This window comes from Lathyrus oleraceus, chromosome 4 (assembly GCF_024323335.1).
Source record: "Lathyrus oleraceus cultivar Zhongwan6 chromosome 4, CAAS_Psat_ZW6_1.0, whole genome shotgun sequence".
NCBI classification, from domain to species: Eukaryota; Viridiplantae; Streptophyta; class Magnoliopsida; order Fabales; family Fabaceae; genus Lathyrus; species Lathyrus oleraceus.
This window is the reverse complement of record NC_066582.1, coordinates 376,226,494-376,239,790: the sequence shown is the minus strand read 5'-3', so window position 1 is coordinate 376,239,790 and position 13,297 is coordinate 376,226,494.

Sequence of the window (13,297 nt, the reverse complement as noted above, 5' to 3'; positions counted from 1 at the left end):
CTCGAGTCTTTCCATGGATTTATTTCATGGATTCCCTTCGTATCTCTCAACAAGTTTCAAGTCGTGACCTGCTCACGCATTTTTATCCCTTTGCTCCCCAGTAGAATCCCTAGAGTCTCTATCCCATTTGTGAGCATGTTACTCCAGTGGATTCTCGGTTATTCCGGATTTTTCTTTCTTTCTTTGTGGATACATATTGTTGATTCTAAGTGTTGGCAGCCATTTTGGTAAAACAAAGAGTGTTCACAAGATGTCATGTGTGATGTCTTAACATAAGATATCCTATGTACCTGCTGGAGTTAAAGAACATATGCAAGCAGGATTGTTTCAGAATGCCACATAAAATAACAAGGCTTCTGATATTGGTTGTACCTGCTGGAGCTTAACTAGAAGACATGTTCATGCAGGATTGTTTCAGATGACATACACAATGTCATGGTATCTAATATGGTTGTACCTGCTATAAAAAGAAATATGGATTATGCAGGATTTTTTCCAGATGTCAGACCCGATGTCATGACATCCTGTACACAGAACATTCAGTATGAATGTCTGGTGTTTTGTGATTGCACAATTAATGGAAATCATTGGTTGATTGAAGATATGGCTAGCTGGCGCATTCTATCAGGGATTTCAACCAGATTTACTTATTTTCCAGAGAGATCTATACAGCTGTTATAAAAAGATTTGATTGGAAAATAGATTTAGGGTTTTCAAGGTGTCCAATGTTTCTATAAAAGGGGACTCAGAAAACCTGTTTGTACACACAACCAAGACTGGGCGAAATTTAGAGAGAGAGCTAGGGTTTGTGTCTGTAGGTCATTCAAGTCATCCATTGATGATTGAATTGGACTGATTTGTCTTCTTGATCAAAGCTTTGAAGCAAGATCAAGAGTGTGTCTTCTGGATTGAAACTGTGAAGTAAAATCAAGAGTTTGTAATTGAAAAGTATTTTCTTTTCACAAGGGATTGTTGTTTAAAATCACGGGTGTGTGATTGTAAGGGAAGTGAGTGGGTTCTCATATCTAAGAGTGCTTAGGTAGAAATTGCACGGGTAGAGATTAGGTGAGAAAGACTGTAACTTGGTGAAGTGTACGGATAGTCTTTGAACTAATTCTATTATAGTGAATTTCCTTCCTGGCTTGGTAACCCCCAAACGTAGGTGAGTTACACTGAACTGGGTTAACAATTGCTTGTGTTATTTGATTTACCATTCTGTTTTTGTTTATCCATTGTTTATAACCAGATATCAGTGTCGTGACATTACCTTCGACATCTTATATCTGATACCAGAATTTCAATTGGTATCAGAGCAGGCATCCTGCTCTGGTTCTGGGTGAGATCTAGGGGCAATACTTTCTAGTACAATGGAGAGAGATGGAGGATATGTTCATAGGCCACCAATTTTGGATGGTTCTAACTATGACTATTGGAAACCTAGAATGGTAGCGTTTCTGAAATCCCTTGATAACAAGGCTTGGAAAGTTATGCTAACAGGTTGGGTGCATCCTGTCATTACTAAAGAAGGAGAAGCCACCACTGAGAAGAAGCCTGAAGAACAATGGTCCAAGGAGGAGGATGATCTTGCTCTTGGAAACTCTAAAGCCTTGAATGCAATATTCAATGGGGTAGATAAGAATATTTTCAGGCTGGTAAATAACTGTGAAGTGGCCAGAGATGCTTGGGACATTCGCAAGGTCACTCATGAAGGCACCTCTAGGGTAAAGATGTCTAGACTTCAGCTGCTCACCTCCAAGTTTGAAAACTTAAGGATGAAAGAAAATGAAAACATTCATGAATTTCACATGAGTATCCTTGAGATAGCTAATGCTTCAGGAGCCCTGGGAGAGAAGATGACAGATGAAAAGTTGGTGAGAAAAATACTTAGGTCACTCCCTAAGAGATTTGCAATGAAGGTGACTGCCATAGAAGAGTCTCAAGACATCTCCAACATGAGGGTAGATGAGTTAATTGGCTCCCTCCAAACCTTTGAGATGGGATTGATTGAGGGAACTGAAAAGAAAACCAAGAGCATTGCCTTTGTATCCAACACAGAAGAGGAAAACAGTCAAGATTTGGATAAAGAGTGGGCCAATGAAGTTGCAATGCTGGGGAGACAGTTTAACAGACTGTTAAAGAAAATGGATGTCAGATCCAAGGCAAATGTCAAGAACATCTCGTCTGACATCAGTAAATCCAACAATGCTGGAAGAAAAGCAAGAGCAGATGAGAAGCCCAAAGAAGGAAAAGAGGTTCAGTGCTATGAATGTGATGGGTATGGACACATCAGGACTGAATGTGGAACATACCTTAAGAAACAGAAGATGAGTCTTGCTGCCACATGGTCTGATGAGAGTGATACTGAAGAGGCTGCAAATCTTGTGACTGCTTTGATAGGAAGATGGGAATCTGATGAAGAGTCAAGTGATGGTAAGGTAACCTTTGAGGAATTGGCCTCTACCTACAGAGAGCTGTGTCAGAAAAGTGTTGAGCTGAATAAGCCGTCTTTAAATCAGGAGAAAGACATAACTCAACTTGAGAATGAGAAGGTAGAATTCTTGGAAACCATCTCCAAATTGAAAACAGAAGCTGTGGCTCTAAAGGTCAAGCTAGATGAAGATCAACAAGTTGAGAGCCAGAAGATAGTCCAACTGGAGAAAGAAAAAGCAGAACATGTGGAAACCATCTTCAAGCTAAAGACTGAAGTTGTGCTCTTAAACTCAAAACTAGAAGAGACAACCAAGTAAGCAAGGATGCTGAACAATGGATCTGATTCCTTAGACAAGATTCTTCTAACTGGACAAATCACAGGAGTCAAATCTGGATTAGGGTACCATAAAACTAAGGCTGAAAGTAGTTACACTGGCTGCAAACCTCAAGCTAAACCTAAATGCGGCAATAGTAAGAGCAGTTCCAAGATGTCACGTCATATGTCACACCATCAGAAGAAAGAACAGCAGAAAGACAAACACCAAAGATGGAGATGTCATTACTGTGGGAAATTTGGACACTCAAGGCCCTTCTACTATAAGCTGTATGGTTACCCTACCCTCTTTCATCAGTATCATCAGAAGAGCAAACACCAGAGATGGAGATGTCAATACTGTGGGAAAGTTGGACACTCTAGGTCTTCCTGTTATAAGCTATATGGTTATCCTAGCCATGTTCATCAACAGACTCACTATCAACCCAGACCCAAACATCACAGGCTTATCAACAAGAAGCAATGGGTTCCTAAGACTAATGTTACAAGTCTAATGGCTCACAAAGAAGAGTGGTATTTTGATAGTGGATGCTCTAGACACATGACTGGGAACTCAGACTTGATAACTGATCTTCACCCTCATGACTTGAGCTATGTAACCTTTGGTGATGGAGCTAAAGGTGAAATAAATGGCATAGGCAAGCTTGAGTGTCCTGGAGCTCCTAAACTTGACAATATTCTACTAGTCAAGGGCTTGACTTCAAATCTAGTAAGCATCAGTCAGCTAGGGGATCAAGGTCTGAGTATCACCTTCACTAAAACTGAATGTCTGATTGTGAACAAAGACAGTGAAGTAATTATGAAAGGAATTAGGACCCACAACAACTGCTACATGTGGAGCTCTCAAATAGATAACCCCTCTAAGATAAGTACAGTTGCAAGAAGAATCTTCAAGGGAAAGGAAAAGTGTCAGATAAGGATGCCAAACCTCAAGGAAGAAAAGGTCATGATGGTCCAAACACCTGAACACATGACTGGTGGTATGAAGTCTGAAGGTAGTAAGAGCTTTGCTGAGACACAAGGGACTATAAGTGCAAAGGAAACTAAGAAGATATTAGATGAAAGCAACAATGCTCAACCAAGTTGGATGAAAATTCTGATAATTACATACAGTGTCACACTCGATGTTATGACATTATATTATGACAACCTGGATGGTACACCCTTGTCCAAAGATCATACTCAGCACAGTTGGACCAAGTACATCACTTGCTTTCATCACTCATGTAGAAAATATGTAGAAAACAAACTCATAGTTCTACAACATGAGATGCAACTAACCAACAGAACTACAAGGGATTAGTATGTTGTTCAACTGAAATATGAAAAGGGAAAATTAGGTGATTGGGTTCTTGAGAAAATATGGCAATTAATGAGGAGTGGAAAAGGCAACAAAAATATTGTCTGCCCAATGAAAAGAAAAAGCCACATTAATAATGAACCATCTCCTAGTATTGGAAATAGCACACTCTTCCTGAACACAATTCTCTCCATCTTCATCAAACTTCTCAAAGAACCTCTGCTAGGGCAAATAAAGTTTTCTCAAAAGTTCAACAACATGTCTCAACATCCGCCAACATCTAGCTCAAAATCCTTTCATACTAGAACTTCCTCCATGGAATTCTCAGATGAAGATTTGATGGAAGTAACTCCTCTGCGTATGATACCAGGTAACGTTCCAAGCTCACCTTCCATGTCTAGAGCTAAGCAAGGCAACACTCCTGAAAAATCGCCTGATAAAGAGGACATGCACTCTACTGATCGCATAATAAGTAACCTAGTTACTAGGATACTGAATGAAGAGCATGGAGTTAAGGACATTTTTACCCCTCTGTCCAGAATGGACCCCTCACCTGAGGTGGAAACCCAAGTTGAGAAAGATGATGACTCATCTAAAACAGAAAAGGAAGTAGCTGCTGAGGGACTATGTTCTCTTGGAAAAAACTTACCTAGTATGTCCCCTGATACTGCTCAGGACATTGAGGAAGAAGGGTCTAAGGAAGAAGATGACATGTTGATCAATCTTGTGAAAACAAGTGTAGCTAATAGACTGAGAAAAAGGAAGAGTATGGCTGAGATAAGGACAGGTAGAAAGGAGAAAAGGGTTGCTGGTATAGGTTCCTCCAAGACTTGGAGTAAAGTAGAGGTCAGGAAGATGAAGGAGAGTGAGAGTTTTGAATCTGATGAGGATGTCGAATATGATGTCTCAGACATTTCCCCTGTTAAAAGGAAGCCTGTAAAGAAGTCTCCAAACAAAGTGGCTCCTGTTCATCTTGGCAATATCTCGTTTCACGTGGAAGGTGGTGCTGCCAAATGGAAGTTTGTGACTCAAAGAAGGGTAGCAGTTGAAAGAGAATTGGAAAAAGAAGCAAGTGAAGTAAAGGAAGTAATGGAGTTAATCAAGGCAGCTGGTCTTATGAAAACCATGACTGCTCTACCTCAATGCTATGAAGGGCTAGTCAAAGAATTCATTGTAAATATTCCTGATGAGAGTTATAGCAGCAGGGAGGTCTGCAAAGTGGTTGTTAGGGGTAAGTGTGTGAAACTTTCACCAACCATCATCAACAGGTTCCTGGGGAGAGGAACTGATGAAGGGGTAGATCTAGAGGCCACAGATAATGAGATCTGTAGGATGATTACAGCTGGCCAAGTTAATGAATGGCCCAGTAGGAAACACCTTGCAGCTAGTAAACTAACTATCAAGTATGCCATCTTGCATAAGATTGGTTCTTTAAATTGGGTACCTACTAATCACATATCTACCATCTCCATTGCTCTTGGGAGGATCATTCATGCCATCGGAACTAAGATAAACTATAATTTTGGAAAGTTTGTGTTTGATCAAACCATCAGACATGCCTCCACCAATGCTGTGAAGTTGCCCGTTGCATTCCCGTCTATCATCTGTGGGATCATCCTGAGTCAACAACCAGGAATCCTGAGTACAAGTGATATTCCAAGCAGGAGAAAAACCCCTCTACCAATTCACTATAAGCTTTTTGAGGGTAGTCATGTCAATGATGTTGTTATGATATCTGCCAGAAGGGAACCTGCATCTCAAGGGAGCCTAATTAATCAATTGAAAGATACCTGCAAGGAATTGGAGGAAGGTATGAAGGTGGCCAAGGCAAGAAAAGAAGCTTTGGAAGCCCTTATCTGTAGCCTTGAAAAGGAGGAGTTAGAGAAGGCTGGAAAGGATTCAGATGGAAAAACACAATCCAGTGGCAGCTCTAGAAGCTCTGAGGGTTCTGAAGATGAAGATGAAGGTGAAGGAGAAACGTCTTCTTCTGATTAATGGTTCCTAACTGAATTGAAGACTGGGAGGGGTGCTGGAAGGTGTGGTGGAAGTTGTTGCTGTTTGGAAGGCTGTTGTCTTGTTTGGGTTTTTGTTTTTGTATTTTGTGGCAGTCCTCTTGATGCCTGTTATGTAATATTTAGGGCTCTTAATGAGTTCCTTGGATTTGTTCATTATTCCAGCTATCACAGCTGTGTTTAATGATGTTGTGTACTTCCTGAATATTATGTTCTGACATGCTTAATGTTATAACATCTGTTTTAACTTTCTCTGCTAGGCTAACATACATTTATTTTGTCTGATTGGTCACCTTTGGTCAATTTTGACTAAAAAGGGGGAGAAGTGCTTGATATGGAAGTTGGATGTGGCTGATCAGAAGGACAACTATTATTGAAAGAGGTGCACAGGTGTTGATGTTATAGCAGATGTCAGTGTGACATTCTGGCTGGTACAGGTGCTGGAGTTACAGTAGCTGTTTTTTTTTGTGAATGCACAGATTTAGGGGGAGAAGAAGTACCCTTGTGCATTGTGCATTTGTGTGTCTTACTAGTTGCATCCATAACTAGTAATTTTGTTGATTGCTGCACAAATTTAGGGGCAGGAGAAGTACCCTTGTGCATGTGTGTATTACTAGTAGCCATAGCTAGTAATTGTTTTTGCTTTTGCTGCTGATTAAACTACTGTTATGTAGTTTAACTGCTGATAGTTTGCCTTGTGAACAAAAAGGACAGATATATGTTTTAGCCAAAATTTACCAAAAGGGGAGTTTGTTGATTCTAAGTGTTGGCAGCAATTTTGGTAAAACAAAGAGTATTCACAAGATGTCATGTGTGATGTATTAACATAAGATATCCTATGTACCTGCTGGAGTTAAAGAACATATGCAAGCAGGATTGTTTCAGAATGCCACATAAAATAACAAGGCTTCTGATATTGGTTGTACCTGCTGGAGCTTAACTAGAAGACATGTTCATGCAGGATTGTTTCAGATGACATACACAATGTCATGGTATCTGATATGGTTGTACCTGCTATAAAAAGAAATATGGATTATGCAGGATTTTTTCCAGATGTCAGACCCGATGTCATGACATCCTATACACAGAACATTCAGTATGAATGTCTGGTGTTTTGTGATTGCACAATTAATGGCAATCATTGGTTGATTGAAGATATGGCTAGCTGGCGCATTCTATCAGGGATTTCAACCAGATTTACTTATTTTCAAGGGAGATCTATACAGCTGTTATAAAAAGATTTGATTGGAAAATAGATTTAGGGTTTTCAAGGTGTCCAATGTTTCTATAAAAGGGAACTCAGAAAACCTGTTTGTACACACAACCAAGACTGAGCGAAATTTAGAGAGAGAGCTAGGGTTTGTGTCTGTAGGTCACTCAAGTCATCCGTTGATGATTGAATTGGACTGATTTGTCTTCTTGATCAAAGCTTTGAAGCAAGATCAAGAGTGTGTCTTCTTGATTGAAACTGTGAAGTAAAATCAAGAGTTTGTAATTGAAAATTATTTTCTTTTCACAAGGGATTGTTGTTTAAAATCACGGGTGTGTGATTGTAAGGGAAGTGAGTGGGTTCTCATATCTAAGAGTGCTTAGGTAGAAATTGCACGGGTAGAGATTAGGTGAGAAAGACTGTAACTTGGTGAAGTGTACGGATAGTCTTTGAACTAATTCTGTTATAGTGAATTTCCTTCCTGGCTTGGTAGCCCCCAGACGTAGGTGAGTTGCACCGAACTGGGTTAGCAATTGCTTGTGTTATTTGATTTACCATTCTGTTTTTGTTTATCCATTGTTTATAACCAGATATCAGTGTCGTGACATTACCTTCGACATCTTATATCTGATACCAGAATTTCACATATCTTCACAGAGCGTTACCTTTTTGCATACATACATCTGCATCATGAGGTCTCTTAGGGACCAAAATTCGTCTCTTTGTTATTATTTAAGCCCATTCTACCTCGTCGAGACGAAAATTTTAACCTTCACTTCTCCGGCTAGAATGACCTTAAATAGGGGCATCTGTAAGACCCCAATTTTGGCCCTAAGATCCCTCATGGCATCATAACATTGCATTTTGCAAAGCCTCAAGGATCATAAGCATCTTGGTTCCCTTTGCCTTTGGGTGGGATCTCTTGTGATTGGTTTGAGGTCACCAAGCATGCCTGATTTGTATATTATTGCTTTTCTCATTTTTATTTACTAACCAAAAGCACAAAAGTATGTCACTAACATCTCTTGTTTGTAGCTTGAGCAATCACAAGGTCCAAAGCTTCTAAGAGGTCCTTTGTGCAAAGATATGGCCAAGAGAAGATGAAAGCAAGCATGGTAATGGTTCTCAAAGCTCTCATCCATCAAATATGCCTCCCTAAGTATCTCATTTAATCATTTTGATCAAAGCAAGTCAAAGGGTTTGAGGTTTGTTCCCAAGGAAACCCTAATTCATCTGTTCATCCAACTGTGCCTTGCTCATGAAGCAACCTCAACCCATGACCAAATACAATCAAGGGAAGTTCCTTAATTAATAATTTCATGCATATTTGAACTTATTTGAGTGTCCTCAATCATCAATTCATCAAGATATGAGTTGTAGACTTGAGAAGTTGATCAGTCAATTCATCTGACTATTTTGAAATACACTGAAACCTAACTTTTTATGGGTTGGTCAAATGGAGATGATCCCAAACTAAAAAATGTTCTTAAGGACAATATGAACAACTTTCATGTTCATCAAAAATTGATTTAAATCTTGGAAGGTCATCTCCCATTCCAAGACATTATAGGTCATTTTGACTGAAACCCTAATTGTGGGTCAACTTCCCAAGAACATAACTCATTCATTTTTTATGATTTTGAGGTGGGATCAAATGAATTGGAAATATTATTTTGTCTACTTCAAATTTTATGTTGAACAAAATTTCATAATCTCAAAGGAAATACATGTGATAATGAAAAACATTATAGGTCACTTTGGACCAAATGCATTGAAAGGCAAAAAAGTCCAACTTCAAGTGCCCATAACTCCTTCATCAAAAATCCAAATGATGCAAAATTTAAGTCCATTTTTATTGTCTTGAAAAGATCTAAAACTTTTATGTTTAAGGTGTTTCCATTTGAGGCTTGCATCATCAAAATAGAGGGGCTTGAAGTTGGTTCAATTTGGCAAAATTCTCAAAGGCATGTTTTGCACTATGAACTTCATGGCCTGTTTTCATAAATTTCCACACTTCAAATGAGTTTTTGGCCAACATAACATTTGTTCCTTATGTCAATAGCTTTCTAACCATTACCCACATGATTATGTTTGGATTTTCTAATTGGCATTTTCGAAGAGATGAAGTTTTAGGCACAATTATGGAATTCATTATGGAACTTCATGCACAAGCAAACTCAAAGCAAATTACACGCCCATCTCATTCCAGACTGAGCTCAACTTGCATTTTCACTTGATCTTGGGCCTCACATGCGCCTGTACAGGCCCATGCATGGAGGACCCAACTTCATGCACACGAGTTTGATCATTCTTGCCTTGCCTTTCCAACTATAAATACATGCCATGCTTAATTCATTTCTCATCCCTGAATCAATCTGAAATGCTGCAGAAATAAAAACCTAACCATCACTAAAGGAATACTCGTTTTTCACTTCTGATTTCAAGTTTGAATTTCAACAAAATTAGTTTATCTTCAATACTTATTCCTAAGCCTAGCTCTCTTACCAAGCATCCAGATCAAGCTGCAAGCAAAGGATTGGTTGAATTGTGTTGTTGAAAGCTGCTCTATAAAGGTTTATACCTCAACTGTTTTGCTTCGAATCTCACTGAATATTGTGTGTTGCTTGTTGTAACACCTCAAAATTTGCCCTCCTCTTCTTGGGACTAGTTTAGCATATTGCATTTCATACTTTAGAGCATTAGGCATTGCATTTTGCATATCATCTGAAAATAAGAAAGTCATCCTCCAAAGTCTTTTCAGAGATGGAGAGGCTACATGATTCAAGCCTGAGGATTTTTTATGAATTGGTGATCAACCATCTGAGGGTTTGCTTTTCACCCGGGTTTCAAAGGTTGAGCATTATCTTGCTTGCAAGGATACATTATCATCATCATGGTTTTATCATCATCAAGGATTTCATTGTGCATTCCCAAGTTCCTTGGGATTAGGGTTTTGACCTCTGGTCAACCCTAATCAATACCATTCTTTCAACTAGGGTTTCTCAAGGAGGTGAGGTATTTTCTTGGGATGAGGATCACATGATCATTATATTGAGCTTACAAGAGCTAGGGTTTCATTTCTGAGCCATTTCCCTAAGTGGTGGAGGTTCAAGCTGATCAGGGCATGTCAAGGTCATCTGAGGACCACAAAAAGTCAACTGTGCAAGAACTGAGGACTATGAGGTGGGGAGATGAGTTTCAACACCTCATTCATGTTCAAACGAAGTCTATTTGTCATTTCAAACATCTATCTTGAAGATTTTGAAGTCATGGCAAAAGTTTCCAAAAATGGAAAGTGACCTGTAATTTCAAGTTTCCAAAAATGGCAAGTTTTTGGTCCACATTCAACTTAACTTTTCAACATCAAAGAAGCTTCAAATGGATTTTTGGTGAACATGAAAGTTTAAGATCATTCTCTCCCCTTTTCAAAAAGTCATATTTCATGATCATCTGATGATTGTTTGGGAAGTTATGGCCAAATGATCACAAAGTGTACATGGAAGTTCAACATGGCATAACTTTTGATTCAAAACTCCAAATTGGTCCATTCTTTTTGCAAAATGCTTGTCATGACCAATACTTTTCAAATCAAGCCTTGCCTTGCATGAAAGAATCTCATATGATCATCATTGCATACATGTGTATTTTGGAGGGAAATCTCACAATTCAAATTTGGTTGATGTTACAAACAAAATACCAATCCCATCTTGATTGTTGCATGATTTTAAGTGAATTTGTACCCTTGCATGGCATTGTTCACGTATGGATTGTACATGCTACCTCACACTTGCCATTTTTGCAAAACACCTCTCATTTCACTAATCTCAATTAACCAAAGCCTAATTTGATTAACAGCATGATTAGCACATCATATATAAGCCTAATCATAACTGCATTTGCCATAACAACATATTTTAGATCTGAAATTCAAGCTTCCCTCCATTTTTTCTCTCACTTCAAACTTCAAATTTCTTTACACAATTCATCAATTTCTTTGCATAATCATGATTATGGAGTATCATTGAGCAAGAATCCACGTTTGGTTTGAAGAATTTGGTTCAGATTTGAGCAGATCGAAAGCATGAACATGTTGATGGAGCTTGAGAATTGAGCTAGATCCACGTGCCTTCAACCACTATTTCTTGCATAAAGCTTCATAGGAGGATTATTGGAGCATATCTGGAGAGTTTGAGCACCTGAACACGCGATTCCAGCTACTGCCATCTCAAGTAGGTGAAAATTTTATCATCTCTTTTCTTCAATTTCTTGCCATGAACATGTAGATCTTGCTTAGGTGATCATGCTGATATGTTTAGAATTAATTTTGGTGAAGAAATGAGGAAGATATGTTGAATTAAAGTTTTGCACATGATAATGTTTGCCTTCGATCCAGAAAATCTAGAGAGAATTAGGAGATTTGGATTGTAGATTTGGACTCCTGGTAGAAAGACCTTTCGAACCATGTATATATCATCCATTTCTGGAAAAAAAATTCTTGAAGCTCCGCCTGGTTGGCTGGAGAAGATGGTTGATTCCGCCGTCAGCCACCGCCTGCAATTCTGGCTAGGGTTTCAGGCTCAAACGCTGCGTTTTGAGCGTGAGCGCTTTTGACCTTTGAAGCGCGGGTTCGATACCTCGCTCATGTTGTTTCTGAATTTATTTTTTAAAATGCTTGTTAACCTTGGACGCGTGAGTTCGAATCCTAGCCATGCGCTTTCTGATAATTTCATTTGAGCGCTCATTTTGATCCTTGAGGCGTGAGTTCGAACCTTGGCTATGCATTTTCTGAAATACCAATTGAATATTTGCTTGACCTTGGGTGCGTGTGTTCAATACCTGGTGCATGCATTCTCTTATTTTTGTTTAAATTCTCATTTGACCTGGCTGGCGTGGGTTCGAATCTGGCTTGGTGTATGTTGCTGATTTCATTTCAAATTCCATTTTCCTTTATTTCATATTATTCCATTTATTTCATTCCATTTTGAAAATTCACTAAAAATGGTAGAAATATTCAATTTGATCCAAGTTTTTTTTCACATGTTTGTTTAAATGTCTAGTTTTTTTTCATATGATTTTCATGATTTGTTGATTTCTGGATTTTTATTTGATATTTTTTGATTGAGCATTGTGTCATTTGGATATGTTGCATTCATTTGCTTGTGAAATCTCCATTGTTGATCCAATTGATCTGAAATTTGGTGTGCTTGATCCTCACATGTGACATGATTTTTGAGCTTTGGTTTGGGATTTTTATCATATGCCATCACTATTTTGGACACATGAACATGTAGTGTGACAATTTGTGTCACATTTTGGATTTAGCACTTGTGCATTTTTATTCATCTATCATTTGAGCTCTTCTGGATCTAATTTTTTGCATATTACTTGTTCATAACATATGGAATTCACATAAAAAATTTCAATGTCATTGCTTATGTTTCTGTTTTGATTTGGATTTTCTAATTTGGATGTCCAACTTTTGTACATATTGTTTGCCTTTGTATGACATGAATTGTTTGAAGCATTTTCCTTATGAATTGGTTTTGGTCCTTTTGAGGACTCTTTCTTGTTTGATTGAATGTGCTTCATGTGAAATATTGACTTCTGTTTTGGTCATTTGACTTGCTTTTGAACCTAGTCTTTGAACTAGTGGTTTGTACACATACTAATTGAGCTTTGTGTTTCATGTTTGAGCATTTGGCACTAATGGTTGGTTTGGTCTCATTATTTGAGATGCAAGTTGCTTTGATTACTAACTCTAGTTGTCTTGTAGGTCAATTGATGTGGTGAACTCACTTGAGTGCTTGCACTTATGACTTGCATTGTGTAGATATTGGATAGTTTCACTGTGTGTTTTCTGATTGGTTGTCTAAGATACTAACTGGTTGGCTTTTGTACAGGTACATTAGTTGCTAGCTAGATTTTGCTTAAGCTTTGGAGTGTGGTTGATACACCACTGAGGTAGTTTAGCCCTCTTACTCCATGTAGTTTGGAAGTCCTATCACTTTTTT